The 7,967-nt window shown below is 44.9% G+C and overlaps 1 protein-coding gene across 3 annotated transcripts in view; it reads right to left on the reverse strand.

Moving 5' to 3' along the window:
* Window positions 1-7,305, reverse strand: part of FBXO10 (F-box protein 10) — a 60,997-nt gene extending 53,692 nt beyond the window's left edge. For 2 of the 3 annotated variants that reach the window (XM_039474789.2, XM_039474788.2), the window contains exon 1: window positions 7,172-7,229. The gene's annotated coding sequence lies outside the window, so the exon portion shown is untranslated. Of the gene's footprint in view, window positions 1-7,171 lie in introns of all 3 variants that reach the window. The other variant, XM_039474790.2, reaches the window with a different exon arrangement.
* Window positions 7,306-7,967: the final 662 nt, after the last annotated feature.

A 7,967-nucleotide genomic window follows, 5' to 3' on the forward strand; every position in this document is an offset into this window, starting at 1 on the left:
GCCATTGCACTTCAGCCTGGGTAACAAGAGGGAAACTCCATCTCAAAAAAAAAAGAAGAAGAAGAAGAAGAAAAAAGAGACTAGAGGAAGTAGAGCTCACTGCCCCCCTTCCCCAGCCAATAAGGCAGAGATACATTACCAGGCCAAGCAGTAGTTGTACAGGATTCTTTACTGTAACTGAGCCAACAAGGTTTGGAGCTCCCACCATCCAATGACCAAGAGAATAAGTATTATTACTCAGAACAGTATGACTAGAACAGCATTGGCATGTGAGCAATTCACTAATGTGGACATTGCCCCCAGGCTCTGACCATCTATCTGTTCTAGAGAGTCTTTTGACTGCAAGTGCAAATAACAGAGATCCTAAGAGAATACATGCACTATTAAGGAAGATAGGATCTTACAGAAATTCAGGAACAGTACCACAGTAGGACTGGGCCTCCCAGACTCCAGAAGCAAAGGCCTGGATCCATAGGAGCCCCAACGCCTTCAGCAGCTGGAGTCTGAGCGTCTTGACTTCATGTGTCTTAGCTACTCTCAAGGGGCTGCTCCGTTCTCCTCATATCTGGAGTCCATACACACTTTTTTCTACCTCATTGCTTCTCCTTCCTCCTAAGATCAGCTTGCCAGGACCCCTCATAAGCCTGGATCTAGCTCATGGCTTCTCTTTACCACTTCAGGTTCCATCTCTGTAACTGAGTGTCCTTCTGCAACCTCCACGTTCACATTTCTGAGAGAATGTTCATCTTTTTTCTCATTCTCATGGACTTGGCACTATTCTTGGGTCTGATGTCTATTTCTGGTCCAGTAGAGGGGTAGAGATAGAGCAAGACTTTTTTCTTTTTTAGAGAGAGGATCTTGCTCTGTCACCCAGACAGGAGCGCAGTGGAGTGATCACAGCTCACTGCAGCCTCATATTCTACAGCTCAAGTGATCCTCCCACCTCAGCCTCTCAAATAGCTGGTACTACAAGTGCATGCCACCATCCTTGGCTAATTTTTAATTTTTTTGTAGAGACAGGGTCTTTGCTATGTTGCCCAAGCTGGCCTTGAATTCCTGGCCTCAAGAGATCTTCCTGCCTTGGCCTCCCAAAGTGCTGGGATTCCAGGCATGAGCCACTGCACCTGGCCTTAACTATGTCCGCCCAGCACCTTCCCTCTTCGGTGTCCTCAGGGGAACCCCACTCCCACTCTATTTAGTTCTGTTAGGGCTGCCACTGGGATTGCTGCAGTCCTCTACCTCACAGGATGGAAACTTGACCCGAAGAAGACAATAAAAATCCCCCTTCCCCTTGCAAGGAATGGGGCAATTCAAAAGAGTCCATATAAGGAATGAAGCAAAACTCAGACAACCAAGGGGAGAAACCGCAAAAGACAAAAGAAGCAGGGACACAAAAACATTTTCTTTTTAAAGCCAACTGATTTTCTTTTTCAAATTCAGAAAGTTTAAGCTGATCACTGGCAACCAAACAAGTCCTGACAAACACATAGTTTTCTCAAGCAAATTCTTTTTTTTTTTTCCCCCCTGAGATGGAATCTTGTTCTGTTGCCCAGGCTGGAGTGCAATGGTGTGGTCTCTGCTTACTGCAACCTCCACCACCTGGGTTCAAGTGATTGTCCTGCCTCAGTTTCTCAATTACCTGGAATTACAGGTGTCTGCCACCACTCCTAGCTAATTTTTGTATTTTTAGTAGAGACAGGGTTTCACCAGGCTGGCCAGACTGGTCTCAAATTACTGACCTCAGACGATCCTCCCTCCTCAGCCTTCTCAAAGTGCTGGGATTACAGGCTGAGCCACTACCTCCGGCCTCAAGTAAATTCTTTAATCTCTTTCTTTTTCTCTCTGTAGGCTAGTAAGACTCCAATCAAAGTTGACAGATTGTATTTACATCTCATCTACCCTAAGGTGGAAAAAGGATAAATGCAGTTCAAGTGGTCTAAGGTCACTGTACTATCTGTCCAAAAGAAAAGAGTAAGGAGCCAGGCATGGTGGCTCGTGCCTGTGATCCCAGGACTTTGGGAGACCAAGGCAGGTGGATCACTTGAGGTCAGGAGTTTGAGACTAGCCTGGCCAACACTGTGAAACTCCGTCTCTTAAGAAAAAAAGTAAGGATATTCACCACCTATAACAGAAATCTATCAGCTTTGGTTAAATTGAAATTTCAAGCACAACCATTAAGAAAAAGTGTAAAACATCCAAATAACCAGGGGAAAAAATAGAGGTGAATGATGAAACATAACCCCAAACAAGGGAAGACAGCTATAATGAAATGAGAACTGGCAGGACAAACATAGTGAAAGCATAAAATAAGAAGGCAGACCTAAACCCAAATACATCAGTGGTACCATTCATGAAATAGACTAAACGTTCAAATTAAAAAACAAAGAAAGTCAGGGTTTAAAGAAAACCAAAACCCAATGACATGCTATTTATAAGAGACTTACCTAAAACACACAGTTACAGAAAATATGTAACTAATGGAAAAAAAATCGATTTTGCACAGATTTTTAAAAAGATGGCATAGCTACACTATCAGATAAGTGCAAGGCAAAATAGATAATTTATTAGAAACAAAAAGGGCAGCTTCATAATGATTAAAGGTGAATTAATTCACCAAGAAAATAAAACAACTTTATGTTTGTATGCACTTGATAATATGGGCTTACAGATATAAAGCAAAAGAATTAAAAAAGAAGTAGGCAAATTCATAATTATAGTTGGATATTTAGACACATCTCTGTATAACTGCTAAGACAGGCACAAAAAAAAAGGAAAAAGAAACCAGTAAGGATAAAGAAGATTTGAACACGATTAATAAATTTGATCTAATGGCATTTCATTGGACATTGAATACAGTAACTGTAGAATGCACATCACTTTCAAACACACATGGAACATTTATAAAAACTGACCATAAACAGAGCTCTAACTGAAGTCAAGAAATTTCAAAGGATTAAAATTATACAGCTTCGAGCACAGTGGCTCACACCACTGTGTATGTGTGAACATTCAAGTGATTATCCTGCCTCAGCCTCCCAAGTAGCTGGGATTACAGGCATGCACCACCACGCCCAGCTAATTTTGTATTTTTAGTAGAAACGGGGTTTCTCCATGTTGGTCAAGCTGGTTTCGAACTCCCAACCTCAGGTGATCTGCCCGCCTTGTCCTTCCAAAGTGTTGGGATTACAGGCGTAAGCCACTGTGCCTAGCTAGAAAACAAATTTATTATGAAGACTATCACTGATGATAAAAGCAGGTTCTCTGAAAAGAACCTCTACCGAAAACAAAAGAAGAAGAAAAAAAGCATTAAAATAAAATCAGAATGAAAGAGGGCATAGATATCTCTACAGATGTTGTACACCAAAAGATAAGAAAACATTATAAACAACGTTATATAAATAAACATGAAGGAGTAAATTCCCAGGAAAATATTAGTTAAGAAATTATAAAAACAAAATCACCCTAGAACCATTAAAGACTTTGAATCTGTGGTCAAAAATAAGACTGCAAAGAAAACAAACATACCTCCAAGCCCAAGTGGCTGCATCACCAAGTTCTATCATACATTCAAAGGACAAAGGAGGGGAAACAAAAATGGATGGTGGAAGAGGATGACATGGGCATTTGTTAGATTTCTGAACCAACTGCAGCAGCAAGGGTTACAGTTTGTCCCACTAATCTTCCTCTTATAAGTTTTCTCAGGAATTGTGACTAACCAGAATCCTGGAGAAGCTGTATCTGGATAGAGTGAACTTAACATAAGAAGCAAGCCTATCTGAATGGTGCAAGAGGTAGACCTCGGAGACTACTACCAGCTCCACCCAGATCCTTTTTACTGGCTAGCACACCCATCACTCACTCACAGACGTCCCTTTCTCCAGAGAACTGCAACTGCCCCCCTCACCAGGCTGTGCCTCTCCTCCCTCAACTCTGCTTCCCTCATATGCCTTTTCCTGAGCGCTCCTTCCACAGTCTCACTTGAACAAGAATCCCTATTTTATGCCCTGCTTCTACAGAATGAGATCTAAGATAACATAATTTAAGGAAGTAAAAAGAAAGCCACACAGTATAAGAAGATATTTTTAAAATGTACAACTGACGGGGCCACTAACCAAAATATATAAAGGAAATATATTTGCTTTAGTGATAAAAATATATATATATAAAACGTTTATATATGTCCTTATTGAAAAATCACTGAGAAAAATTTAAAAATGGCAAGAGACACGGAATAGAGTTCACAAAAGGGGCAATCCAATTAACTGATAAAAAAATTGCTAAAGGGCTGGGTGTGGTAGCTCACACCTGTAAATCCCAGCACTTTGGAAGGCTGACATGGGAGAACAGCTTGAGTCCAGGAGTTTGAGACTAGCCTGGGAAACACGGCAAGACCCAGTCTCCACAGAAAAAAAAATTAAAAATTATCTGGCAGCCATGCACTGTGGCTCACACCTGTAATCCCAGCACTTTGGGAGGCCGAGGTAGGTGGATCACGAGGTCAGGAGTTCATCAGCCTAGCCAAGATGGTGAAACCACATCTCTACTAAAAATACAAAAATCAGCCAGGCATGATGGCGGGTGCCTGTAATCCCAACTACTTGGGAGGCTAAGGCGGAGAACTGCTTGAATCTGGGAGGTGGTGGTTGCAGTGAGCCGAGATCACGCCACTGCACTGCAGCCTGAGCGACATGGCCAGACTCTGTCTCAAAAAGGAAAAAAGATTATCTGGCTGTCCCAGCTGCTCAGGGGGCTGAGGTGGGAAAGTTCTCTTGAGCCTGGGAGGTTGAGACTGCAGTAAGCCATGATCATGCCACTGCACTCCAGTCTGGGTGACAAAGCAAGACCCCATTTCAAAAAAGAAAAAAGGGCCCAACATCAATAGTAACAAAGGAGAACAAGTTAAAACCACAAGAAATATCATGACACACACAAGAAAATAGTTAAAAAATTACAACCAATAAAACCAACTATTTGCCAGGATATGAAGGAACTGGAACTCTCATGACTGAAGCACATAAAAGGAATTTATTTCACATCTTCCTGTGAAAAGCAAGGTGATGTCTTCCTGATTGTCCAGGACACTAACCCTCCCATCTCTGAGAGCTCTTGCTGACTCCCTACCTACATCATTAGAGACCCCAGTAATCTCCCCTCAGTTTTATCCCAAGGCCAGAGTTTATGTATGTTTTTAACTATTTCTACTCATTCTCACTCCTCTTGGCACTCCACTGCCACCAAAGCACATTTATTGAAGGAAAAAAGAAGGGAGGGAAGCAAGGGACAGTGTGACTGCACTGCAACTGAAACAAACCAGAGAACAGAAACTCATGGTGACCTGGTGACTGCTTGACCACTTATCGTTTAACAGCTACTTGTGCAATCATAAAAACACAATTCCCCTGATAACCACAGCAACCAAAATGAAGGCACTATGGTGAAGGTGGCTCTTTTCAGAAATCTAAAAACAATTAAGAGGTCTGCGACCAGAAAGACAAAGAAATCCAACTGTTCCAGGCCAGAAGGAAATCCTTTCCCTAAAGCCCTGGCAAAGCAGCTTTTTCTCCAGTCTCCCAAATCTCAGCAGGCTCCAACAAGGATTTTGGAACTGCTGTGAGGGGTCATGAAACAATTTAGGCCTCTCTGTGTGTTCCTGTCCCTGGAGGCCAACTGCTATAAGGTAAGCTCACTGGGAGCTGGAGCTTACTGTTATTTTAAAATGTACTGAGAACCGCGCCGGAGATGGATATACATGTATGTCTCATTTCACAAGTTGGGTTTAAATGGATACACATACACACACACACACATTATATAACCTCAAACTAACATAGCTACTCATGGAAAAAGCCCTTTGAGGACAGGGACCATGTGTGTCTTGTTCACAGGTCTATGTCCAGATCCAGTAGGTGTATAAGCACACAGTAGGAGTTCCATAAATAGCTGTTGAATAAATGCAGAATTAGATTAGAACTGAGGTAAAAGGTTCATCGTCTCCACTACCCATTGCCAACACTCTGTTGGGTTCTGAGCAATATCAAAGTCCTGTTCTCCTCCTCCTTTCTGGGTCCAGTCTCTCTATTGGCAAAGAAGACAGCTGGATTAGATGGTTTCCCAGGCATCCTCCAGCTCTGACAGTCAATCACTGTACTGTGGTTTTTTTTGGTGGCAACACATGCCTGGCACTTTTCTCTCCCCTCAGAGGGAATCTGATACCCATCTGCTTAAGTAAACTGACGTTCCCATCCAGTCTGACTCATTTAGTAGGACCAACAAGTTCATATGCCAGTTGTAAAAGAGAAGGCAAAGGGGGCCCAGAATGAGAAAAAGGGAAAGGGTCTTACAAGCCAAAATGGCACTGTTTTTAGGACTAAAAACATAGAAACAAATGTGATTATTCTGCTGAAAAACCCTTCACATGGGGGCAATCTCTAGCTTACTAATAATGCTTTTATTCATAGCATTATCTACTGAAGCTTTTGTGCCAGACACGGTGTGCTAAACCCTTTACAATTAATCCTCCCAGCAACCCATGAGTTTAATAACTTCTTTTAACAGCTGAGGAATCGATCCGGCTCAAGGTCACAAAGCCAGTAAGTGGCAGAACTGGGATCTGAACCCAGAGCTGACTGACTCCAGAGTTTCGGCTCCTCAAATGACTTTCCCCTCTGTTCTTTCATGTAGTCCTAAGAGCAAGGCAGGACAGAGATTATCACTTTTTGTTTAAAGATGAAGAAACCGTCTTTCAGAGGCTTGCGATTTGCATAAAATACACAGTAGGTGCCCAGCCCCCTATTTGCCTCTGCTAGGTGAAGGTTCTTCCAAACCCAAGAGGCAGCCTCTTCCTCTTCGACTTTACTCGCAAAATCTCAGGGCTGGAGGCACCGCGGAGGTACATCCACCGCGTCCGGTAGTTTTACGCGACGGGAAACCAAGGCACAGCTCTCCGTCGGCGCGCCAGAGCCTCCAGGTGCCGGGAGAGCGCCGAGCCGCGGGCGGCCTGAGGGCGCCCCTCCCGGTCCCGCCAGGGCCCTGAAGCCCGAAGCCCGACCAGACGCTCAGCCTCGGCCAGGACCGAGCGGCGCCTCCTGGGTTGGTAGTCTGGGGAAGTGCCCCGGGTTCCCTCCCCCGGCCGCCCAAGTTCGCCTGCAGCCTCTGCGCACCGGCCGCTTACCTCGCAGGGCGCTGGCCCACCGCTGAGTCCGGGCCGCGGCCGCCGGTGCCCTAGAAGCCGCCCGCCGCCCCCGCTGGAGCCGCAGCAGCCGGTAGGATTGCGGCGCGCGGCCGGCCCCGCCCGGGGGCGGACAGTTGCCTGGGGAGCGTGCGGGGCCGCCGCCGTCACGTGACGCACGAGGCGGCGAGGGATGCCGGGAGCAGCTGGCTGGCCGGGGCTGGGCTTCCCGACCACCGTGCAGAAAAGCTGTATCTGCAGCCGGGTTACCGGGAGGCGGGAGGAAGGGACACGAGAAGGGAGCGTGTGGGTCTCAGGGTCCTGCAAAGGCGAGCTTGCGGAAGGGCGATTCAGGCTAGTGTTGTGTGGCCCCAGAAGGGGCAGAAATAGAACCAGTAGGTGGAAACTGCAGGGAGATACGCTAAGGCCAATACAGTGTAAAGAAGATTCCTGTGAGCACTGGTTATCTAACAGTATAATGAGCCGTTTCCGGGGATGCTAGGCTTCACGTAGGGGCTGGGTTTATTGATTGAACAAACTGACCATTTGGCTACCTGACAGGCAATATATTATAAGCACATATTAAATTAGTTGTATATACGGCGCTTATCATAATGCCTGCCACAAAATATATGCTGTATGTTTGTTGCTGGTGCCATTACTATTATGAGCACAAACTGAACAAAGCAGATTCGGTTCCTGATCTCCTGAAATTAATTCTCTAGTGGAAAAGGTAGACAGTAATCAAGTATCATTTAAACCAATGTGTTTAAAATTATAGTAAATGCACTGAAGGAAC

This window comes from Saimiri boliviensis, chromosome 2, assembly GCF_048565385.1.
Source record: "Saimiri boliviensis isolate mSaiBol1 chromosome 2, mSaiBol1.pri, whole genome shotgun sequence".
Lineage (NCBI taxonomy): Eukaryota > Metazoa > Chordata > Mammalia > Primates > Cebidae > Saimiri > Saimiri boliviensis.